Genomic DNA, 26587 nt, shown 5'->3' on the forward strand with positions numbered 1-26587 from the left:
CTACTAAATGCAAATCTCTGATTCTGCAAACAAAAACTGTACTAATGCATATGACTGGAAATGTCCACATTAATTCTGTGTAACAGCCACCGAGTGAGAGTTAATATTCTCAGGTAGAAAAAGGCTCTGAGTGTTTTTTACTGCCAGTTTGTTTTAATACCAGCTTGTGGATTGGGACAGCTGAAACAGCAATCGCTCAGAATGTTTTTTAAGCCACGATTTTTTGGTTACCTCACTTATCACCATGTCAGAATATTTTCTTCAGCAGATTAGAAACTGACTTTTTCCTTATGTACTTTTCAAGTATTCCAAAGATTCATTCACAATGCCAAGCTGCAGTAAAATCCAGCATAATGTAAATCACTCCCTGATACTGCTTTTCCTTTCCCTTTCTGGACAGAGTTATAAATGCCATGAAAAATAAATGATTTTGAATGGCATCACTAGAGAAATTGGTATCGCGGATGGAGTTTAAAAGTCAGATCATCTTGCTAATAGCTAAATAATGTATTTCCTAAGTTGGATTTTGGCTACACAAGTTTGAATGTTTTAACATTTTTTTATTTTAATAAGGAGAGCGTTTTAAAGTGCTGAAACCAGGGATAAGGTAACATTATCCTCTTGGCACATTTAATAATATGTACTAATGCAGCCCATATTTCCAACCCCTCTTCCCTGTCTAGCATTAATGCTGCAAATTGATGTATTTTTCTGAACAGCAAACCCAAGCTGTAATGTGGTCATGGGAAACTGGAACAAATGACCACTTGCTCTGGAAAGCAGCACACTGCGAGTTTGAAGTCCTTCGTGTTTACATAGTGGCTTGACTCTCAGCAACAGGTCATAGCCACAGAAACAAGAGCTGCCTGAAATATCATGTAGGGCCTGTAAACCCAGGAATGTGCTGTGTGCTGCCAGCAGTGCCCTATAGGATCTCAAGCAGCCTGTCTTCCCAAGACCTGGGAGGATTGCAGACGTTTCTGACCAGACCTGTTGGTCTAAGGTGACTTTGACAGAAGTCAGCTCATTAAGCTAACAGTGAAGCTTGTCTTTAAGTCTTTCAACTGCTAAATATTGTAGTAACTTCAAGACAAAGATGTTACTCACAACAGAGAGCACCACTAGCAGTGTTTCTAATGTAAGAATTAATTAAAAATTAATGCATTTTGTTTGGGTGTCTTTTGGGGAAAGGAAAAAAAAAAAAAAAAACCCAAACCCAAACCTCAGCTAAGCTGGTCCTTAAATAACACAAGATACCAGTCCATATTTTGTCTTCAAATGGAAAGACAAAAATACACCAACATTTATTCAATGAGTTATAGTATGCATAGCTGATGGAAAAACGGTAGCCTTTCCTCAGTAGCTTACAACATGGGAATGAGTATGTTGAGGGGGGTTGTTATATGGAATGTTTGGATTAAATTCCCCTTTTCTAGACTCCCCATGTATCCCTCTTTCCTCTTTAGAAAGCAAAAGGGTGGCAGGCAGTTCAGTACCGTCATGGAGAGCACTTCCTTACCATAAGTGGACCCCCAATACAGCATCACTGCAGGGATGGTTTTCCTGCAGATTTGGCCGACCAGCTCGTGCATCCTTATGGCTGCTCCCTGAAAGCCCCACCAGAAACCTTGTCAATGGCCTCACAACTAGGTGCTGGCTGATTTGAAAAGCATCCTTTCTAGTTTCATGGTTCCTCCTAGGCATCTCAGTAGATCCATTTTACTTTAGATAGTTGCTTCTACCTTCTCAACTCACACATAACTCTGACTTGTTATGGTTAGTTATCAATTGGCATTTCCAAAAGCACCCATCTCCACCCACCCACCAAGTAGTCCAGGATAGCAGGGTACCTATTACACAAGCCAAACCAGTCAATCTGTTCAAGGGTGTGAAATTCTGAGCTGGCACTGACTAGTAGCAAAGAATTATTCAGAAGCACCACAGTGTACACATTTTAAAATACATTTAACTTCTCAGTTCTTAGACTGCCTGTAAACTTTTTGAGTTGCAGAGGCTACACTGGGATGTTATTAAATAACAAGGCTGCTGTCTATAATTATAATGACTCTTTTAAAGGTTTTCATTTAAAGGCATAAATGTGGTGGCCTTAAAACAACCGGCAATAGTGTGCATGGCTTGATTTCAAATTTCTATACTTACACGAGCAGAGATCAGGAGAAACAAGGAATCAGGAATCTTGCCACTCTTTTTATGCCAGATGAAGACTGTCCAATCTCATTTCCATAATAAAATCAAAAAGGCACATTAAATTGTTTTTCATACTTGGGATTGCAAGAACAAACCAAATGCCAAGGGCCAGTCCTGAACATGCCTATCTTCTTCAGTAATGTAATTGAAGGAAGCAGTGCTCCTGATCCACTGGAACTACTTTTGCTGACACGTGTGTTTGAAGAACTGGGTCATTAGGGTTTAGTTCTTGGCTTTCCAAACTGTGCCTGATCTTTTCAGAAAAACAGCTTTAACAAAGTACTTTCAAATGGTTGATGCCACCCCAGTTTTCTATCAAACAGCTGATTATCTTAAAAGAAAATAAACAGCATTGTCATGGGAAAAATATGCAGGTTTTGCTGTCGCTACAGAATCCTTTTTCCCCTATTGAGTGCTACCTACCACAGTTCAAGATATACTTTTTAGATTTAACAGAGAGGTCAAATTGCATTCTCATTAACAAAATGCATTAGGCTATAGACTAATAAAAACACCTCACATTGGGCCAGCAAAGCTTCCATTAAAACTAAAGGATATTTGTGTTGTGGAGCCAGGATTCTTTCAAACCACAGTCTAGTGAAATGCATGGATATACTTCCATTGGCTTTAGTGAATTTTACATCAGGCACTAAGACAGTGCGTGCATTACATCTTCTTAATGGAGATTCACAGGGCAAGAAAAAAACAGATTTATTATAAATGGAGATGTTCTGAAAGGTTTTTTTTACCTATGCTAAAAAATTAGCTAGTGGAAAGTAGGTTCAGCATGACGTGTAATTCTTCGTCTTACCTAAACCAGCAATATTAAGTCTGATTCTCCATAGTTTTGTTGAAGTTGCCTGAAGATTTGAAATCTCAAGTGAGGGCGCAAGGTCTTGAATTGCCAACAAAGACAAATTTGTAGCATGCCATTTTTAACAAAAAAAAAAAAAAAAAAAAAAGCAACCAGTCATTATCAAACCTTCCATACAATTTAAACCAAAAAAAAATCCATTTCAATTAGTATTATTTCCATTCTTTGTAAGGCATGTGTTTGAAGGCAGATAATGCTATGTTTCCCTACAAAAACTGGGCGCACTGGGACCCACCACTCCATGTCAAGCTCTGCGTATGGGTAACAATGATGAACATTACAGCAGGATTCAGAACAAAGTACCTCATCAGTGCACACTCTGATCCCCAGCTGCAAAGTCTAAAAGGGTAGATAGGGCTTGAAGCCTCAGAAAATACCTGTTCCAACTTGCCACAATTGGGGAAAAAAAAGGGAGTTAAAAATATATGTAATACCCCTTTCTGAGATCGCAGGCAGATGATTAAAATTTAGTCTTCCACATAATCCTTCAAGTACCTATTACCCACTCATCTATTAACTCATAAAAACAGTTTCTATTGTTGCTGTTACTTCAGGCATCTGTAGGGCACTTTGCTGCTAAAGAACAATTTACATAGATCAGGAAAGTAACAAATAACTGCACGAAAGGCAAAACACATGTTCTGTGGTAGTGACCCTTGTCAGCTCTGTTGCCCACAGAGGGGGCCAGTATCAGATGTAGCGACGAGCCAAGAGATTCGGTGAAGGTCAAGAGACTCAGTACTGCATTTCCTTAATCTTCCATCAGCTGGAAGCCACCTAAACGACTTGACTCTGGTCCTAAAATGGCCTGAATTCTGGCTTGGATGTATTTCCCTGAAACCGTGCACCAGAGCCAAGACAGTGTCATTGAAATTATCCTCCACACCATCATTATTAGTACCATTCCTGGGGCTGAAGTGTTTTTTCCTAACAAAGCCGATACAGCAGGGCATAAAGTGGGTAGGTCGTCTAAAAGGCAGCCCAAGGCGATGGGGCGGTGGCTCAGCTTGCGAGGCACACAGCAGCCTTTTTGCCACTGCCAGCCCCCCGTCAGAGAGGAGCCACAGCATCCCTTGCCGTCGCCCCTTGGGGACCAGCCGTGCCAAAGAGGGACAGCCGGGCAGGAGTAGAGTCACTACCTCCGCTCCCTTCACATCAGCCAGCAAAAGCGGGGTACACGCACACTTCTTTCCCCAAAAAAACATATTTAACCCCCGCCACCCACCATCATACAGATGGACTTGGATATCCCGGTACAGAGCCTGGAGTTGTCACGTCTCCGATGAACACCAGCATGACGGCACGTAATTCGGCAGCACCCTGTGCTCTGCAGCTCTGACCAAAAAACCCTCCTCCAGGCATCCCTCCGGGGCTGGAAGCACACCGTGGCCCACGAACACAGACCTTTCCTCACAGCCCAAAGCACCGATGTGGTTTTACCAGCTCCCAGGAGGTGTATTGTAGATTAAAGCACAGCCAGCTTCAGCTGCGGCGTTCTCTCCGGTCGTAGCCAAGGGGTATCATCTTTTTCTGAGTACCATCAAGACATTTAGAGGACCTGGCACCGGCAAAGCCCACCCATTGTACTAGGCTGTGTAACAGGTCTGGAAACACTTTATAAATCTGGAGAGCAGCATGCGAAAATGAAGATACTTGAGGAAGAAAGCTTCCGAAGACATTCTTGTGAATAAGCTCCCATTTCAAGTACAATTAGATTTCTGAGGCACCAGACAGCCAATTAATTATGCAACTATCTAAATAAAGACAAATAAAACAAATATACCAAACACAGACACACACACAAAACTCACGTTTTCTCTGCAAAACTTGTAATTTTTAATATTTGGTTTCCAATTCATATATTTTTGCTTGATCACAGACAGTTTTTCAGATGAAGGGTGGATATATTCTTCAAGGACCGAGACACTGCTTTCCATAGTAAATAATTTTCAGATATGGATCACAACTGTGTTATTTCAAGATTTAAATTAATCAGGCAAGAGAAAGAAAATCTTGAAACCTTGCCTAAAGCTTGATACATTCGAGCTTCTAAAGAATTTGGGAAAACAAGTCTCACATCCAGCTTCCTTCTAAAAATGTAAAGCGATTTTATAGCAATTACCTCGTTATTTTCACTACCAGCACATAAACACAAACTCATGTTATTGCTCCGCAAAAAGCATTTTCTTATACCCTACCGAAAAACTGCTCCTTCATCCTGAAAGCCTACTGCATTTTCCCTGATCACTTTGGGAAAGATGAGGAGTCCAGGGCTCTCAAAATCCATACAGCAGTAAATCAATATATGACATGTCTGCAAGACATTGATTTAGTGGTCACATAATTCATTGATTTTTGACACTTAACCTGAATCTAGGTTACCAGTGTTTTAGATTTCCTTGGATGTGTGCAAAACTTTTCTTCAGTGTGCAAAAGAACATCCTCAGATCCTCCTTTTTTCCACATTGGTCAATCCAATTAGCAGCTGTTAAGTCTGAAAAATTCCACCTTTCTCAATCATTTTTTAAATAATTGTTATTAACTCTGTATTGTTGAAATGTATATGTGTAGTGGGTTCTGGTCCACGGGAGGTGCTTATTCTGACCTCATTTTTCTTGGGTAGATACTGCTGAGTGGAAAGAATATTTTCTGGAAATAGATTTAAAAACATGTCTTGATTAAATCATGTAGTATATCTGATGGACAGTCCATATCTGATAAAAGATCAGAGATCGGTTGTCCTATACATTTGTAATCGGTAAGACAGCCATGCTGCAGAAATTTTTGCCTGCATTAGTTGTGTGTCTGTGTGCGTGCGTTTGTGTGCACAGTAGGAAAAAGGGGCACACAATTAGTTGACTAATTTCAGTTATTTACTGTGCGTGCATTCCACAGTCTGTGTGAAGAAAATCCTAAAATGCAGCTCAAACTCTGTCATGCATTTTCTATACTTATGATTAAGCCTTAAAGTAAGAGCAGCACTGATGGAAAAGCGTACCGGCTGTAGAAATGCGTGATACTCTTAATTACAGAAGTCCTAAAGCACTTGAGCATAGGAAAGGAGGGTCGGGGAGAGCATCTACATGGCGTGCCCCGGGAGATACACTGAGCAGTGGCACATTACTCCTAAACATCAGGAGCTTCTGCTCCTCAGCTCCTGAAGGCTGAGGAGGGAGAATGACCTGAGGCTGCTCACTTCAGGGATGGGTCCATCCCTGGCAGTGTTCAAGGCCAGGTTGGATGGGGCTTGGAGCAACCTGATCCAGTGGAAGGTGTCCCTGCCTATGGCGGGGGGGCGGGGGGTGGGCTAGATGGTCTTCAGAGGTCCTCTCCAACCCAAACCATTCTATGATGCTATGAATTGACGGCAGCAAGAAATAATCCTGGTTGGTGTTGGATCCTTCTCATCTGGTTCTTGTCTGATAGTATGTTGTACGCTTCAAGGCATGAAGCAAGCTATCTAGACTTGCCAGACAGTCATAGGACTGGTGGGGTAGGGTTCATTGGTTCTAAACAGGAATGGTGACGTTTTGTCCCCCTCTTGCCACTGACTATGAAAGGAACTTAAATGACAAGCTTAGACTCAAAACTTCACCTGGTGAGAAGAATCCCACCCATTGGGCTCAGAATGCCAGCAGCAGCCTGGCTCCTTTTCCACTATCCCTGTGGCTTCTGTCAGTGGAAATAAAGTGGTAGGGCTGGAGCATCTAAGCCAGCTTTGAGCAGACATCTCCAGGGACTTCTCTCCTTTGCACTGTATTGCAGGGCACGGGTCCATCCAAAACATGTTAAGAGATTTGTCCGAAAGCTTGGGAAGCAGCTTATTCAGTGTACCAAAAGCAGAAAATCAAAGGGAAATTTGGCTTTTTCAGTTATCAGTTGTGGATAGAAATTCTTGTATGTTTTGTCCTCAGGTATTTTCAAGCATTCCCAGAAAATAAATATTTCCCTTTTTTCTTTGGACACTGTTTCTCCATTATCGAGAGCTATCAATGTTGTATCTGCTAGCCACTTGGCCTTGAGACTGAGAAAGTTAAAGCCAATGATAACACTGAAATTTAAGAGAAAAAAAAAAATGTAGGTTGACTCCAGTAGTGAAGAGCTCTGGACAGGAGCTATGCCTGGACAAGTCTGCTTACAGGATCAGGGCCTTACTTATCGTAATGTACATTTGTATCTACAGTTGTTGTGTGTCAATCTTCAGTCCTCATCTTCCCGGTGGTATCTAGGCACAATGTTTTGAGTGAGAACAAAATGAGGTTGTGAGCCAAAGCTCACTTGTGTTGCTGGAAAGGGGACAGTGACCCAGGTGGGCTTCATGTCATGTCATGTCACTTGAAGTTATTTTTCTCCCTTCATCTTGTTGAGAGAAGGTGGCAAAAAAAAAAATTTGTGTAAAACTTCAGTTCTTTAAAATGTTTAATTGACAAAGGGAAACAATGGATTTAAAGGTTATTGTAATTAAATCTACTTACATTTTTGTTCCATAAAAAACATTTTGTTAACTTTCCAAGTATGCTTTGACCTATTTTTCTAGATGCCTGAAAGGATAATAAAGGATCTGAAAGGCAGTAATTTTGGACTTAAAGTTTGAACCTTGAATGCATTTATTTTTAGTGTATAATGTAAAGGATGCTTAAAGAACGGGGTGGGGGGAAGTAAACCTAGGTCAGGAATGAAAAGGTGGTGTTCTGGGAAAGGCAACAAGCATTTTTGTTTTAGTTTATTGCTCATCTTTTATTTTTTCAAGATGCATTATTGTTTTTTCAAATGAATCATCATGCAATACCATTTACAGTCTGACCAACAAACACTGTTATTAGTGCTAGCATTAGTGGGATTTCATATTCTCTTCAGATCTCATGAATGCTCTAACTGTAACAATGAAAGTACACACGTATTAAAGACACCAAGCTAACACAAAATGAAATAATTACTTTACAATTCATTTTCAGCGACATCTGGCTTTCTTCTGAAAGCTTGTATCTCCAGGCTGAAGATAATCTGGATATTCTTTTGCTAGCCACTTGAGAAATATTTGGGATTCAGGAGACGATTCAGGAGACAGAAGACATGCTGAAGTTCTTGGAAACTATGTGTCAGCCTCAGTGGCTCCAAATGGAAAAAAGGACTGCAGAGAAATCCGACCAACACCAAGCAACTGTTCTGAAGAATGCAGCTTAAGGTTTTCAAAGTGGAGTCAGCCTGCTAATGCATGCAGCTGTAGTGGAGGAACACACAAAAGCAGAGAATAGACGGGTGCAGGGAGACGCACTCCCATTTCATCAATTCTGCATGAAAGATTTTCTTTCGTGATACGTCCAGATTGAAACGTTCTTCACTCTAATTGACCTTAAAGAATAACCACTGATAGAAAGATTTACTAGCTGATAATTACAGCCTTTCGTTTATGAGATTTAGGTTTTCAACCAGCGAGCCTGAGAACGAAATATCAGTCAAACTGCTACTCTCTGAGTCCAGAGTGTTGGGGTACAAATCTTTATCTGAGACTGTGGGAGGAAAGAAGTGTATCGTCACCCTGAATTTCACAAGGTGACATAAAAATGAACATGTCTTCCTGCAATGTAGCTTTTATTGCAGCACCTAATTTTACCCTAATGACGCAAAATGTAAAACTAATATTGGTTTCTGTTAAGACCAAAGCCCTGTTTGTTACACTTGCTATAACTTTTATTTTAAACCCGGTAATTATAGGAGGCACAGGTGGTGCTGCCCATAGCTAAGGCTGCCCATGACTTCCCATAATAAGATTCTTTTTTATAAAGAAGTTTACATTATAGGATCAAGTCTTAAAATACAGGGAAATACCAGAATTAAGGTGAGGAGTGCATCTTTAAGTTATCTCCTTCCCCCCTTGGTTTCATGTAGTATGTCATGCTCTTCAAATACCTTATCATAAACCTCTTCTACTAGACTCCAGCCTCATCCAGTGCAGAGAGTAGACCATTTTATAGGCTTGAATTGGGTTTGTTTAGCGAAGAAGACTTTTGTCTGAGACATTTGTTTCAGAACTTCGTTGGAGAAGAGGGAATGTGTCACTGGGTTGCAAGAAGAGAAGAGATGGTTTTGCAATTAAAAACTATTGAATGCTGCCCTTTAATACCACACTCTGTCACTGTAAGAGCTACTCAGAAAAAGCCATTGATAGATAGCTTTAGCTCGCAGATATTTCCATATCATCTCATAGAGACACAGACCCATCTATGACATTCCAAGATGTGCAGAGCACCGCACTGCATGTTTGGGGAAACGTGCAGCTGGTCACCTCGACCCAACCCGAAATCCATGCCCTCCTTCCCCTCAGGCTTTTGTCAGAAATCCAGACTTTTCAAAAGAGTTTTTAGGAGATACAAAGCGGAAATCTGAGTATGTTTAGACTAAAAAAGTCTACACTAATTTATATGAGAAAATCCTCGTGGGATTGTTATAAGATTATTTTGTTGAAATTGGCTTCTTCCCACTATTTCCACACCCAGACATGACAGCAAATCTGCTGAGTCCCATGGCTTTGACATCTTACGTAAGGAATTCAGGGTCAATAGGATGGAAGATATGACTGTGTTAACTCAGGCCCATTTCCCTTGACAAAGTTTTGGCTAAAGAACTGAGTTTTCCACTCCTTTCATCTAGCTGATAGTGAGGAAAAAAATATGGAAAAGATGACTGATGTTCTAGGTAGAGCACACGCATCGATTTTCATATGTAAATATGAAATATTCTTAGAACAGAAGACAATATATATAATTTGTCCAAATTAAATTCAATATAAGGTGTACATAAATTGCAGTGGTAAGTTGCACTAGAGGAATGGTGATAATTCACTACTGTGCCACGTTACAAAAGTATATCATGTTTTAGACTGCTGTCTAGACAAATCCCTTCTTACAAAGATACTTCAGTAATCTCCTTGGAAGTGCATCATCTAAACCAAGTAATATCAATTTGTGTTACAAATACGAGCTGTTCTTATCTAGAACTTTAGGTCAGTAGCAGATGTTACAAATTCCTATAGACGCATGCCCAAAGACAAGGATTTTTTTTTTTTTTTTTAATGGCAGAAATCTGCTAGCTATTCTTGCCTTATCTGCAACAGCTGAGCAATCTTTCAGTGCCATGAGGAGATTGAAAACTTGGCTCATATCTAGCATGGACAAGCTTGCCTTAATCACATTGCTCTTTTACATGTGCACAAGGACATCAACATTGACAGTGCTACAGTAAAGCAGCCATTTGCTGAAAACAACTGTCAACATTGTCAAGTTTTTTGGAACCTTTTATAATGTGATTTGTGTGACAAAGCTCGTATAATTCTGTTTATCAGCTGCAGTAACAAATTTCCGTAAGGGGAATATATAGAGAAACATACTGGAGCTGGATTTTCTATTACCAGCTCCTACCTGACACTCTAAAGCAAATGGATTAGAAAACACTATAAGATAAATGAACTGCAATAGCCAGAGCTTCCAGTCCCATTTAAGCCAATTTTGAGAGTTTTCACAAAAAGTTGCAAAAACTGAAGTAAAAAGATTTTGTCTTTCATTTAAAAGTCAGGCTTTTTCTAAATTCTTCATGCATTTCTCTTCCTATACTAATCTTGCCATTGAACCTGTACTGTTGTGCTTGAAAAAAGAATCATAATTAAATTATCTGTCATGCCAGTTGATACCAGTGTTTTTTTAAAACCCAACATGAAACACTCAGAATAGGCACGGAATAGTTAAATACTACAATGTACATGCTAAATGCTGCAGAGTGTGGGACAGAAACCTTATTTAGATTAGATTAATTTGGACTTGGGACTGGTGCCTAACCTGTGCCTATACCAGCTCTTGGCAGTTCTCAGCTCTTCCAGCACATCTCCAGACCAGCCTCTTAGCATCTGCCATTCTTCAAGTTACTGGACCACTAACACAAATCTGCAAAAGGCCCTTAGTGTCCCTGGCACCACAATGCGTTCAGCTTATTATATTCTGCTCTCATACTCTCCTTGGTATAACTACATTAAAAAAAATCATAAAACCTAACACTATTAAACATTTTGTTAATAACAATCTGAGAGTATATCAAGTTATCTCCAACCAAATTTCATCCCACAGGCTTAGTGCTGTTTCTGATTCACCGAAGCCCTAATTCCTCTAGCTTGCCTTACAGAAGTGTTTTTTCTCCCTTTCAATCAACCATTCTTCCTATTGATCCATAAAATAGCTTGTAAAGAAGAACCAGCCATGTTTGCGCAAAGACATCCTGTCTCACATCTCAGATACGTTATGAGGACAGCTTTGCGTTTACTCCTGTGGTTCCCTTCAGACTGTGCATTAATGTTGAGTTAGCTACTGGGCCCTGAACTCCTGCACTGTCCCCGTGGAATGCTAATGAGTGCTCGAAACGATGCATTAACAACAAACTTTCTTTGTATCATCTTAATCACAATTTCTAAAGATGCATTTTATATATGTATCAGTTGTAGCCCTGTTGATGCTCTGAGCTGTTCCAGTTGATTTTTCTAACACATACTTGCAATGCCTGGGAGATATGTCGGCACAAGCTGTACAATTACTGGTATTTATCTTGAATTAAATGGGGGGGGGCGGGAGGAGGGAGAGGAGGGAGAGGAGGGATTGTAGGCACAGTACACATTAGGCCCAGAGAGTTTCATAACTCCCAAGAGAGTCTAGTGCACACTGTCAAAGTGAATGGTGTCTCACAGTTAATTTGGTTGGTGGCCAGAGGCTACAAATAATTCTCTTGCCCACAGCCAAGGTTACTTAGCTGTATAATAAGGATGAAAGCCCTGGCTTCTGCAAAGACTCAGAATCATGGACATGGTTTTGCCATGCAGGGGAATTGTTAAGTTATACAGAATCATATAGGTGTTGCTCTGAGCTTACAGTGTAATGCATTTCTAATTGTTCCTAAAGTTCAGGAAGAATAAAATGGTTAATCTTCATGATGACAAAAGGAAGCAGGAAAATAAAGTGACACACTTGAATGAACTGTGAGGAAATAAAGTGCACAACATGTGATAATGCCATGACTCTGTGTTACTGTGCATTTCTGGGCTGAAAAGATATGGCTTGATGGGTAATTTGTCATGCTGTGCAATACAGAGCAACAGTAAAGAGACTTCAGACAGAAGAAAATTACACAAATAGTAGGGTGGAAAGGTATAATTGAAGATGGCAAAAGACTGAAAGAAAGACATTTAAAATTACTGTACTGACCTACTAAATGCACTTGGGCGTGGAATCCTGGCCCCACAAGAAGAGGCATTAAATGACTGCAGGCTGTGTCACTGCTACAGGATAATGCCAATCTTATGGAGCTCTTAGAGGATAAAAAAACATCCAGTGTTAGCTGAAAAAAATCAGACCCTTGGCTTTCGCATGCATGCACAGCCTGAACAAATAGTGAATTTACAACAAGGGAAAATTTGCCTATGGCCAAGCTGGTACCTGGTACCTGGACCCATGGAACCAAGACCTCGCCTTCTTCTCATGAACTGCGCGAGGACTCGTCCTCTGCCACCGGGACATGTGCTGCACTGTGTCTGTAGACAGCCCTAGTGAACTATGTGAGTATTTGCTGCTACTTTAGCTGATTTGTCCTCTGGCCGCAGAAGACAGAATTTATACCCAGCAATACCAAAAGACCTGTGCTCACTTCAGAGAAGCTAGCAGAGGCAAGGGCCATGACAAACGTGTCCACCTCTGTTCAATGTGTCCGCTGTTGCTCAAACTCTTGGTTCCTGAGCAAAAGCTCCTGAGAGGAGTTTGAGTCTCTCCCCAGAACATGGGATCTTGTGCTATAGAGAGAAAATGAAATGCCTTCCAATAAGGTATCTACAAATAACCTTCCTTTCACTCTTCTTCTTGTTCTTCCCATACTCTCCTAGCATGTCAGTGAAAGTGCACTAAAAGAAGCAGAGGGAGACCTTATTTTTCCTTTTGATTTATTATGTATTACTAACTAGTCTCAGAAAGAGAGTTGTGAGTGCACATGAAAAATATCTGAGACTTTCATAACCATTAGGGTGAAGAAGGCTACCAAAGATTGAGATAAGGTCTATTACTGACTGCCCCAAGTCCCCACGAATGTAAAGCATTCGCATTACTAGCTAACTTCTTAGGCTCACTGGTTCACTTCTGTATAACACAAAGAAGAATACCACCAGCACATTAATAGCTTTGTCTTTTCTTCGCTTCAGGAGGCTTTTGAATTCTACCTTCATATCTGTGTGCTCTTTTATTCAAGAGAAATCACAGAGTACATCTCTTTCTCCCCTCAGGGCTACCTGAAACACCAGAAAATCATACTGAAATGAGCTTCCCAACGTTTCCTCATTGTGGGTACGGTATACTGGCACAACAGGGAAAGCATTGCTGATTTAACAGTTTTCCAGGTTCCTGAAGCACCCACTCTGCATGAAGCCTGAACTAAAGAAAGCCAGAGCAGCTGCAGAATGAGGCACTATCCCATTGCAGAGAGACACTAAACCATTTTGCTACTGTACAAACATTTTGACCATAAAAATAAATGATCTAAATTGTGAAACTGTAGCTAGCCTGCTGTCAAGTTAAATAAACAATGAAGCAATCCAGAGACTCCAATAGCAATTGTCATTCCATGACCTACGCTTTTCAAAAGGCCACTTCTAGTGCATTTAAGTACTAAATGCAGAGAATAATTCAGCAAAATAAGTTTCTGTGTTTGTTTATCACACAGCATTTGGTAATAGTCAGGGTCTTGTGTGATTCTGTGGCAACTAAATTTGCCAGAGAATCCACCCACTGCTGCAGATGCACACTGCAGGATGCAGACTGCCATTTTTAAAGCTAAAATGGGGGGGGATGGGGTGGGGTTGGTGGTGGTGGGTGGTGGGTGGTGCCTTCAGTGGCAAAGAAAATCTTCCAGATGTTAACTGAAAATAAAGTCATGCAGAGATGCATGCCCAAGTTTGCAGGCAGCCTAACACAATGGCTCTAACAGACATGAACTGCCCCTTGATTGAACTGTTAATTAAACCAGAGAACTTGATAGCCGTTATTTAAATGGTCAATGATGTTAAGTAGTTCACAGCTGCTTGTTATCCTAATCTCTGCTCTCCAGACCATCTTCATATTCTTGCCAAATTTGATAAATTTCAACTTCCCCATATCTACTCCCCAAACCTTCTGTTTATTGTGCTGACAACTCTTGGTACCAACATTGGACTCTGCAGTTCGATTTAAAATGAAAAACTAAGTCTGGTGTAAGATCAGTAGCATGTAATATAAGATTAAATGCCATACAATGCTGAATTCATTGCATCATTTTGGTAAAGACTTCCTTTTTTTTTTTTTTTTTTTTTATTTTTTGCAGCAGCAGTGCCCAAATCTCCATCTTTTGCAACAGAAAACTGCAGCAGAATTTAGGTCAAGTGAGCTGCAGCATAAGATAGGGTCATAAAGCAAGCATATCATAGTATGTCGGCCCTAAGTAACAGTTCTGATTCAAGTCCTTGTGTAAAATAATTATGTTGCGCTCATGTATCTTATCCATTTCAAAACCTGCATGCATTATTGACATTTCCCAGACTCTAGTATATGAATATAAAAGTAACATAAGATCCAGGACCTCAGCTGGTGTAAATTAGTGTCTGTTCAGTGGGAGTGATGCCAGTTGTGTTGGCTGCGGATTGGTGCATGGAAAATGACTGGGAAAATATAGTTGGAATTGTGTATAATGTTTCCTATTAGTAATCTTATGTTCAAGCATTCTCAAAGAGATGAGAGGCTGCCTTTTTGTCCTCACAAAAAAAAACCACCAAAAACCCAAACAAAAAAACCACAACACCTTTCCTTGAGGTGTACTTCTCAGCCAGCTACAAAAATTACAGCTGATCAATCAGGGGCATCGCCCCATTTTCTGCTCTTAGGGCACAAATTATTACTCGTCAACCTTGAGAAAGAACTTAGGAATCAGAGAGCGAGTTGATCCTTGCCAGGGTGCAATCCTTCCCTTGGCAAGGTGAAGTTCCTGCAACATTCCCCTGGCACAGCTGTGTAAACAGGTATGCTTCTGGCCTGATTTATGTAGCTGTAGCTTCAGGAAGAAGTCATGGAATGAAACCTTGGACAACTCTCAGAAGAAAAACTTCAGCTTAAAAAACCATTCTTAGCATCTAAGACTGAATACTTTATTCACTGTAAAGTAGTCCTTCATGCTGGCTTTAATACTGGAAAACAAATTCATATAATTGACAAAAGTGGTCAGAACATATTAGTGTTCATAGAACAGCTCTGCTTCCTTGTGGAGATTTTGGCTTTTCTGTTATTCAGGGGGGCAGGGCGGAGTTCAGAAGCAAGATAACTTTTACCTGAATAAATCTATTATGTTACTTCAACAAACAAACAAATAAACAAAAAAACCCACCACCTTGTTTGAAATTACAAACTGCTTTTATAGATAGTAAAAACTCATTCAAGGCAACCTAGAGAAAATGCAGAACTTGGGCTCATTTCACACTATTTTGACTGTAATTATGGGCTAAATCGTGTAATTTTGCCCTTACCAGAATGGTGGGATTTTCAAGACCGTTAGTTTTCATTTGAAAATGGACAAGAGCTATCCCTAACTAGAGGGTCATAAATTGATCTCATGGATTTATATTATAAGTAAACTGGCTTAAGTTGGCAGAATCACCCAGAAAAAATAATTGCATTAACCTGCAAATTCTTCCTCAAAAACCAGCATTTACAAAGCATATTCTGTAGTCTGAGGTTTTACTCTCATCTTTATTTTCCCAACAACATTCCAACTCCCTTTCTCAAGCAGCTACACCCATAGCCTTTGCCCAGAACATTCACAGGAGGAAGCTAGGCTGAAGTTCGTTCTTTCCTGAAAAGGATGTCCTATTATATTTCATAATCTGTGATTTCAGGGATAGAGAATGAAGCCCTGAAGCTCTTATAACTATGCTTACATGTCTTTGCTAGCTCTAGGTTTGCATTTGCTGGACCAAGTGTGTCAAATCCGTCACTCTATCCTCCCTAATTCATTTGTGGCAGAAGCCACTATGTCCAAGCCATACTTCAGCAGATCTAATTTGTACTTGATAGTTTTCCTCTTACCCCACTGCCCGTGATTGCTCTATACTAGGAATCATATCAAGTAATTGACCTGGCTGAGATACAGAAATTGTGACTGTTGTGCCACCTAGCACGCTGAGGCGTGAGATGACCAGGAGCAGAAGGTCCACTTCAGGCATAGCTGACTACTCTTGTCAATGTAGGCTAGAAGCCTGCCAGCCAAGCAGCAGACTGCACATTTTATCCAGGTCACGAAATACCTGCATTTCTGTGAAAATGGAATTACACCACTCTCCACATATGGGATGATCAGCTGCAGGTAGGGAAGTTTCCCGTCTGAAGAGTCACTTTTTTATGCTCTGTCCTGGGATGTGACACCCTCTTTCCACCATTGCTGAAGTCAGAAACACACATATCTACTGTTTTTTTTCTTCTTCTTCCTTTTTGTCATGCAACTGTTGTATTATCTACGCTACGACCAGAAAATTTCCCCCCCAAATTAACCCTTTGATCGGGACTCATGTGCTGGGAAATGATGAAGTGGCTGGTGCTGGCTGTCCTCAGCACACTTCCCAGTTTTTCATTCTGCCAACACCTTCATCTTGTTGAAAAAAACAACCCCTCTGGCTCAACGGAGCTGCGTAGCTATATCAACACACATCTTATTTTCTCCTCACTTGTTGATGACGGTTACAGCCATGCTTGAAACAAGATGAACTGAGGATTCTTTATCAAATGTGTTTCGTTCCTTCCCCCAGAAAACCAAAGCCAGAGCATTCTTCCCTAGAGTCTGCGTTTATAATCTGTACTGCATTTCTATGAACACACCTGCAAGACAGGTTTTCCACTTTCATTTGTAATCTCAACCTAACTCATCCAAAACACGTTGTTCCTTAGGACCATCATGAGGAAAGGTGACCTAGGCAGATGCATTTTGTGAACCCTATGACTGCAAGCATTGATAAGGGAAAGAGAAAGGAGAAACTGTCAAGGCTCTGATTGCCCTGACAGGCTGTAATGGCCCTGATAAGCCTCCCACACACCCATGTCCCCAAACCCATGAGGTCCATTTAAGCTCATCCCACGGCTTCAATTAGCCAGAGCTATGTTTTAAGTGTCATAGTCTCTGGATGGACACTAGACCTTTGCTGTTGGTGGCTCTCTCCTGGATAGGTCCCTGCTTTGCCATAGCTTTTGTCACCAGTCCCACCTTTTCCCTGTCCCCTGGATGGACTAAGGAGCCATGCTGTAGCCTCACCTCCAGCCCTGTCCCTGGTCCACCTCCTGCTGCTCCCTGATTGGGCTCTCCGGCTGATCCCTACACCTGACTGATTACTTCGCCCTGTGCAAACTGTCTGAACTAATTACAGCCTTCATCCTGGACCATATGACATTCCTGTAAAATCTAATTAGAGCAGCTCAGTACATACTTACCTCATCAGAAAGCTGGATGCGTTAATGGCCAAGCAATATGTGCCCAAAGCCAAGTCATTAAATGACCAAGTGAGATGATTGTAGCAAGCACCCTAAGTTTCCATTTTACACATCTTATCTGATGTATTTCAACTGTTGTAAATACTATTATAATCACTCCAGCTTCATGGCAGCTGATGTGCTATACATGTTTGAGAGGGTGGTATCAATTAACTACGTTATCTATAATGCCATGCCTGCAATTACTACTACTTCACAACTTATCATTAATGCATTTGACAGGGTTTTTCCAAAGTAACATTTATTTAGAGGTTAATCAAAATTCCTAAGACTGCCATTTATTATAATCTGATTTTGGATAATTGTCCAAATCAGTGGCTCTTAGAGGCAGCAGTTTTGTCTCAGTCTCAGTGAATATGGTACATTAATGCCAAAAAACAACAGAGCATTAGAATTACATTTTTGTACATACAAGTGGCTACTGCAAAACTCAGTTCTTCGGAATGTATGAATTCTACTAGAACTTTTTCTGTCTACTAGTTGGAAGGCTGGACAATGCTTGCAGCCGTACTAAGAGCTGGGAGGGTGGGACAAAGAGAGGAAGTCAAGGTGAGGTTAGTTCCCTATATCATTCCAAGGAAAAGGAAAAAGGAGTAAAGAGAGAAAGAACAACCTATATATTCATCCTTTTGCACTAGAAATTGAGACCAAGCAGGTAAGGAGTGGACAGCAGCTGACACATCTGACTGTACACAATGCAAAACATACACAGTTTAGTGTGCACCTTAGTAAGCCCTCAGATTCTGTGACAATATGAAGGCCAGTGCTTAAAATATCACAAATATCAGAATTAGTTGCCATGTGGCTCTAAGCTGGCTCTATGCATATAGGCATGCCAACAGCTTTTAATCGCTTCCTCCCCCTCTTTGGTGCCAGATTCACAACTGAAGCCTCAGACGCAGAGCATACACGACCTGGTATTTTCCTGGCAAATTTCACTTTGGCAGATACGCTATTTCAGCAGGAGGCAGGTACATTCCTAAGACTGTCTGTCGTGGTTTAACCCCAGCCAGCAACTAAGAATGTACCTGAACTTCTTGCGTTATTCCAAAATCTGTAGGTGTTAGAGATTCCCAGTGAAACAACTTCACATGTTTTCTTAACATATGTAACCTAGAATACCACTCCTCCTGTTCAAGTAACTGCTGAATCATTATAGAAAATCCAGGATAAAGCGCATACCCCAAAAAGGAAAACTTTAAAGCTTAATGGTTGAAATTTGGCAACTCGCAAACAGTGAAAACTCTCAATGAGAAATGTTAGGCAACTTTGTGTATGGCTGTGGTACCAGGTCCACCTAAAATAATAGCTCTCAAATCAACTACTCATATAGTATGAAAGGCTTAAAATAAAAAGGAGGCCCATTTACTTGTTTATTAGTAAGCATCTTCTGTAGATATCAGGACAAATGCAAGATAAATCTCTTATCTATTGAACAGAACATATTTATAAAACTGGAGCTTGCAGGAGTTTGGGAGACAATAACAAAATATGAAAAATGGATTGCAGGAACAGGAGTTGAATCATTTTTATATGAAACTGGGAATGTTTAGCGAAACCCTTTATTCTGCTGATCCCTTCCAATGTTTATTATAAATACTCCCTTTCAAATAATTAATTTGACAATACACCATATTGCTGATTTGCACTAAAATGTTTTAGTCCTAAAAGCTTGTAACATTTTGAGGTTTTCAGTTTTGCTTTTAGATACTGTCTATGAATCACTCCCTACCATATTTATATTTCAATTCTTGGGCAACTATACTGGCAATTAGTATGTAAAACAGTTATACAAAACAGCAGATCAGTCTGTAATAAATCATACTTTGGCAGAGAAGGTCACTATTAATTTATTACTTTAAAGTAACTTATAATCAGTGGAACGGTTCTGCAGTAAACATTCCTGGGGAAGCTCTCTTCTCTTTCCTCTGTTGACAGAATACTGGAGCACATTTAAATTAATGGCATATACGTACCTGCAGCTGCTCACGCTGTTTTCCGTGCAACGCTATAGATCCATTCACATGTATCCCAGAACTGCTTTTCCTTTTTTTTAACTCTGACAAAATCTGGTAAGACAGGTTTGTTGTGAGTTAGGTATTTGTAGTTCCTAGAACAGGCCTTCCGATGGAATCAGCCTGGGATCTAACACTCGTGTGTGAGCCTGGTGTGACAGAGGCAGTGCTACAGCCTGCACGGAGCTGCACAGAGGCTGCTCCGCATGAAACGCCAGCTTTGGGTCCCACCACGTCACCTCATCCCTTCTTGCCTCTATGCTTTACATGTTATATTACACAAGCACACTGGCTACCCAGTATTCTTGTGTCAGAAATTAATTCCTCTTGCCTACATCAGTAAATTCTCCCCATAGTTTCTTTAAATCTTTTCAAGACAATCTAGAGGTAGGGGCATTTAAAGTGCTTGTATAGGTGTGTATACAGCTCTCTCAGGCACGGTATTTCAGCAGAACCAGTAACTCACTGCAAGGTTAGATTCTTCTCTCTCATTCACCTGTCTATCCTTCCCCTTCACTGGTTTCAATTTTCCTTTTTGAAAAGGTGCTTTCATTTTAGGACATACAAAATGGAAAAGTAGAGAAGCATATCCCAATGTTTTCTTTTTTCCCCACTCTGGCAGATGCGCTTTTGCCAAGAACGTTTGGACCAGTTGATCCTTAAGGTCCCTTCCAGCCTGGTATTCTGATTCTATGATTATCTTTTTATCTGTCTTCAGCTTCATTTATGCTGAACCTGACGGTTTCTACAACATGGCATGCACCTCCCTCTGGCTGTTAAACAGCCACTGCCACAAACAGAATTATTCCTACTTAAACACCATATCTTCCTTCTGGCTCCTCCTCTACGTCCTATTTACTCAGTATTTACTCCATTCTCTTTCTTAACTTATGGATCTACACATTTTTGAACTTTTATTGTGCAACTTTTTTCCTAAAGAAAGCTGGTCAGCTTCGAAGTGTGGCTCTCTGCTACTGCTAACAGCCACTTAAATGGACAGACATCTCACCCTACCTTAACCTCGTCCTACACCCTTCCCTCAAAACTGTCCAGAATTTTTCCTATCACACCTCTACTGTCTATATAACTCGCAATTTACTTTCTCTTCAGGAACAAAATCCCAGTTCCTCTTCTGTATTAGGAAAACCTACACAACATTGCCCTCCCTCTCACTTGCCAAATGTATGTTTACACTCTCTCTGCTTTCGGACTCTGTACAGTGATATCAGGAAGGCCACATGCAACCTCAGATACGTATGTTTAGTGCTGTATGCACGTATTTCAGTACATTTATGAACAGGGTGTTTCACACTTACCACATTGCTATTGTAACTGCGTATTTCCCCCCTGGCAACTGCGTGCTCCTACCAGTGGAAGCAGACTCTGTGTTTTCAGCTTTCCCACCCCTTTTTCAAGCCCAGATTTGAGCCATCTTTGTTGTGTACAAGTTCTTCAAATGCAGCTGCTTTTTAGTCAGTCAGGTTTCTTTCTCAGTCCTTTTCAGCTGGGTACATTTCAAGCATGGAAGGGTCAGAATTTAGGGCCCATTTTCGCTGTGATGGCTCCAAAATAACAGGAGGCGGTCCTTGGAGAATTCCTTGTCTACATTTTAGTCTGATGATGATCTTTGAAAGACCTCAAACAACTCATCTCACTTTCCACAGGAATACTCCCCACACCTTTGCCATATCCTTAAACATTTTCCTGGTTTTTCCCCACTTATTTGTATTTGATCGTATGTATTCAAAAAGCATGCAATGAGCCTTTATGTTTGTGAAGTACATGTAAGTTGACGGTGCTATAAAAGTGGTCTGTGGAAAACTAAAATAGTAATAATAAGTTGGGCATATGATGATGTAGAGTTGTATAATATGCCCATTATCATACGATCTGTGCAGTTTTGTCATAGCTTTTTAGCACCTGAAAAACTGAATATAGGCCAAATGTTGTATCTCTATTTTACGTGATGGAGAAGGGAGACAGATTTTATCTGCAATATGCTCAGGCTGACTTTCTAGCATTTTGGAAGTGATTCTTTAACAAATGCTAGAAAAAAAGACATCTTGGATTAAAAAGCTAAAAATCATAAAGCTGAGAACATATTACTTAGATGAAGATTTATGTGCCCAAGTGATACCACTACCAATTTTCCTCATCCCTTTCTTTGCCCGAGATCTGCGGCTAGGAAGAATCAGGTTTTTGCCCATTACATAGTGGCAACAGGGCAAATCTTCTTTCCCCCATTTCAGTGCAGCAGGGTCAAGCCGTATTCTGCAGTGCACCTGAGTAATCCTGCCTTTCAAGTATGTAACTGAAATCGTATTTGTTCAGGATGACGAACAAGGTCAGAGCTTCCTTGTCCACATCGGACTGAATGCTGAGCTGAGACTCTCTCTTTCTACTTGCCCAGCTAGCACCCCCGCAACCTTGACCTTGTAGCAAGGACAGGCACATGATAGAAGGGAAATGTACAAAATTGTCATGTGTGCTGCATCCTTCCCCGGGGGCTGAAAGTTTCACCTCTCTGATATGCTTAGTTGGCTCAGAGTAAAAGTTCTTGAGAGCAATCACAATCCTAGGTCTCATGTGGCAATCTGCAGAACGAATGGCCCAGCCCACAGGCAGATTACCCACTGAAGCTTTCACAGAGAGTCAAGCAGGTTAAAGTGGCCCACACCACGATCATACTTCTTAAATAAAATCTTTACAGATTCGTAAATGCATATACATAAATAAAACTATAAGCCTGATATGGGGAATCTAGCATGTGAAAGGGTAAAAACTTTCATTAGCAAAGTTTTACAGAGTTTCTACAAAGGCTGTTCCAGCCTCATCAGTGGAGAGATCATTTGTGCCATCTGCACTCAGCAGGCACTAGGTTCTCCAGACAAGGTGGCAAATAAAAACAGTAACAGCAGTAAATGAAAATAATATGCAGAGATACAAACTTAGCAAACCAAGGCTCTAAACCAGTTGGATTTCAGTGAGAACTACTGGATTTTTCTAGACAGAAATGTGTTTTTCTGATAGCAGATGTAATTAGCAAGGCATTTTAGTTTTACAACCTGGCACAGGTGGAGAAAATGTTTTCCATCAACAAAATTAAGACAGGATTTTTTAAAAACACATCATGTTAACTAACGGATAGCAATCACTCATTTCATACTTTGTAAATCAAAATACATTACAAGCGTGTATCAGTTGTACCAGTTAATAGGTGGAATTCCAAAAGAGTTTTGAATTTGAGCCAAGGCCACTTTGAAATAACTACATTTGATCTGCAAAGGATCTTCTTTAGAATGATAGTTTTGAAAATAAATGTAGTTCATGCCTATGCTTCTTTCTCTGCATGGAAATATGGAAACAGAAAATCCCTTATTTGTTAGTTCCTTGCTTTGATATTTTAACTAAGTAGTGGGGCAGACACGTCTTAATAGGAAAACTGTTATTTTGCATTTGACTTATTTCTATGCTAAAGCACCTCCTTTGTTTTCAGCCTTTTCGTTTGGTTTCAAGATGATCGTCAAGGTCTTAACTTCTGTGACCCACTAAACAGCAATAAAGGTGGGTATGGCTATTCGCAAAAGAAAAGAGTCTGACTTCCTAGTATTTTTTCCTATTTCTTTTTCAGAAAGACAGAAAAAACAGACTACTTTAATGCAATTACAGCAGTGCCTAGGCCTGATGGTTATATGAATGATGATTGTTGTTTTTCAAACGGTAATGGATCATCAAAAACATCAGAATTGTTATTCATTAGGACTTTTTGAACATTGGTTTTAATCTAAGAATGACAGCTGATAGGAGGCTTTAAATGAAAGACATGATTTTATCACATATGATGAAAACATAAGACCTTTATTATGACAGATACAAACCCGAGGAAGCAAGCTTCCACAAAGTACCTCCTGTATAATTATTAAATAAAAACACTTACTTATTTGGTACTCAGCTTTTAAACCCTGAATAAGAGAAGTACATATTGAGAGAGAGGTACTTAAAACGTTTCCATGGATACAGGATGATGCCAATCAGGTCCATGTTTTATCTGAAAGGGTGCCCCTGCAGAGACATACAGCTTGGTGAGTGGTTGTTTATACAAGTAAGTAAATAGGTACCTTGTTTATTTTACAAAGAGCTCCTGACCCACAATTTTTCTCATCACTTTCTTAGAAGAAACACTTTGCTCCTTTTAAACAGCATATTGTAGTAAAATACACACTTTTGAAAATTTTCCTTAAATTTGTTTTGAGTTTATGACAGTCTTCAAGCAGAAAATGGAGTATCTAGGTATGCTGCCACCAACCCTGGCAAACCTACGCTGGTGGCTCTTTTAACTCTGCGAGAAGAAATACTGATGCAAATTACATCTTTCTATTTCAATCACCAGAAGCCACTTCCAGGAAGAAAAAAAAAAGCAAGGAGCAGATACAAATGATAAATACCCTTACCTTAATCCAATAAGGACTAGAACACCAAGTTTTGATTGCTTCTCTCAGAAGAGTCTCCATTTACTTTAGCTCCCATTTTAAAAGTGGTTGGCTCCTAGATTCCCACTGCATAAGTGCTACGAACATGTAATTTTGACATCCAGCCTCTCAACACTGCATGCTTTCTAATTTTGGGAATGAGATTAATACCTCCTATTTGAGAGGCTTTAGTCTTCTAATATTTCTTTGGATAAAAAAGCACAATGAGTTAGTGAAAAGAAAGGCAATCAACTTTAATACTTAACACAGTTTAATAACCTGAATTGAAATATGTGTGTGCTGTACTTCCATTAAAAAAAGTTTCCTTCCAGCCACAATTAATAGAACAAAACCCCGTCTTGTTCAGAGATTATTCTTGGAATACTGTAATTTTAACATCTATGTAAAGGAGGAAGGTTTTTTTGCCACGTGCAAGCAATTTGGCCTTCCTTCTTCTCGAAGAAGCAGTTCCTGGCTAAGACGACTGATTTGATATTTTCCATTCGAACTCGCAGAGTACTTTGAAGGGGGACGGCAATGCTGTGTTGGTTTGCCAGTGCTGACAAAGGTCCTGCTTGTCAGTGATACCTTTTACAGCTAAATTTACTCGGGACTGACAGTAGCAGGTGCACCTTGGCCTGCCAGACACTTGTGCGCCCGCATCACGCAGCCCACAGGTCAACATCCAAAGGAGAAAAAGCCCGGGGCTGCGGAGGAGAGGGTGAGTGAGGCAAACACAACCCAAACTGGGGGGTTTCTCTTCAAAGCCAGCTGGTCTGGCTTTATTCTACAGGAATTTTTTTTACCTGCCGGTTTGATCAACGAAGCCCTCAGCAGGTGCTGACGGGTACAACTTCCTGGAGAAGCAGAAGAAGGGCACTGGTGAGTTTTAATAGAGAAAATGATTAAAAAAAGTAATTCTTAAGTCCTTGGGATTGTTCTGCTTGCCGCAGCACTGGGTGATTCAGCTCCAGGCTCGTGGCTACGCTCGCAAAGCTTTCTTCAAGAGAAAGCAGATAAGCTTCGTAGCATGCTTCGCATTTTATTTGATACGGTGCTTGATTTTAGCTTCTGTTGCCAAGAAAAGTTTCTTGAAAGTGACTGGATATTTATAGTCAGTTTCTTTCAAACTGTTCCTATGAATCTGAATGGAAAGAACATAGAGGATTACATACGGGAACACCAGAAGCCAGACAGCACCGGGGGTGTACTCTGTGCCCCCCCCCCATCTGCCTCCTTTAAAATAAATGAGTTATCCTAGTAATTTCCAAATAAATAGAAAGGATGTGTTGTCTGTAGACTGTTCCCAGTATTTGGAGCTTCAGCGGACATTCCAGAGCCTTAGAAACTCCTTCTGAACAACAACGTACGATTACTCTGTAATAAATAAGGGAGTGAAATTAACAATGTTTAGAACATTTTACCAGACTCGGTAATCAAAGGATTATCACACAAAACTGTTGCCTTTTGCTAAAGTGAAAAGGTAAATTACCGAACAGAGGCTACATGAGAGCACTACTTCGCATGATGCTTTTTAAAGATTTCATGAATTTACACAATTTTCCTTATTTTAAAAACACAAATTATGCCTGTATGTGTATTCTTTAATTTGTGTAAGAGCTGGGAAACTAGACGAAGGGAAAAAAAAGATTTATTTTTCTAGAACAATAAGATTTCAATTAATGTGAAAATGTAGGAAAATGTGACCACATGTTAAAATAAATATTTTGGAGGGAAGAAAAGCATTTTTATTATGATTTCTATTTCAAGAACTTGTTCTTTTGACTTTGTTTCACAGTATTCATTACAAATTGTTGTGTTAAATTGAAAACATTTATTTAAGCAAGTAAACAGACAGAAAACTTGACCATATGAATCTTTTTGAGTAAACAGATTCCATATTCACAACTCACATGCACACCATATAAGACACTAATGGGAGAAAGAAAGGGATCATACGTCAATATACAGTTAGACTATTTCTGTAGTTGATATTCCCCGTATGTCAAAATAAGTGATTTATCAGCAATGGATAGCCTAAGATTAGGCTGAATAATAATACCTGAGGGCCTTTTAAACTTCTCTGATCTGTGATTTTTTTTTAGCTAGGCTGCTTGGTGTGGGACCAGTACAGTTGACAGGGAACTCCGACCACAGCAGAGGTAGATCAGGCCTTAGTCTTTGTTCATTTTCTTCATTTTGGGAGACAGGAAAAGCGCAGCAGAGATTATTTTTGTTTCTAGAATGTGCTACATGAAAACAATCACAATTTTGTTTGCTACAAGAATATGCTACTGTATGTGAGAATAAAAGACCAGTAGAATAAAACATTACTAGTCAAAGCATAAACCTCTAAATATGAAAGATACTTTCTCAGATGAAGTATGAAACATAAAACAAAACAAAAAACCCCAAACTAGAGCTGCCTTTAAACTAAGC

General features: G+C 40.1%; 1 protein-coding gene and 1 long non-coding RNA gene across 2 annotated transcripts in view; both read left to right on the top strand.

Moving 5' to 3' along the window:
- The first annotated feature begins 12153 nt into the window (after nt 1–12153).
- On the top strand, nt 12154–13697 carry LOC126036092 (uncharacterized). Its single transcript, XR_007505092.1, has 2 exons — nt 12154–12674; nt 13389–13697. It is a non-coding gene; the product is annotated as an uncharacterized LOC126036092 (long non-coding RNA).
- A 10137-nt stretch (nt 13698–23834) lies between these two features.
- The window catches only part of MEF2C (myocyte enhancer factor 2C), a 142308-nt gene continuing 139555 nt past the window's right edge, over nt 23835–26587 (top strand). The window contains exon 1 of the mRNA XM_049794512.1: nt 23835–25030. The gene's annotated coding sequence lies outside the window, so the exon portion shown is untranslated. The remainder of the gene's footprint in view (nt 25031–26587) is intronic.

The sequence above is a fragment of the Accipiter gentilis genome, chromosome Z (assembly GCF_929443795.1).
Source record: "Accipiter gentilis chromosome Z, bAccGen1.1, whole genome shotgun sequence".
Classification (NCBI taxonomy): Eukaryota; Metazoa; Chordata; class Aves; order Accipitriformes; family Accipitridae; genus Astur; species Astur gentilis.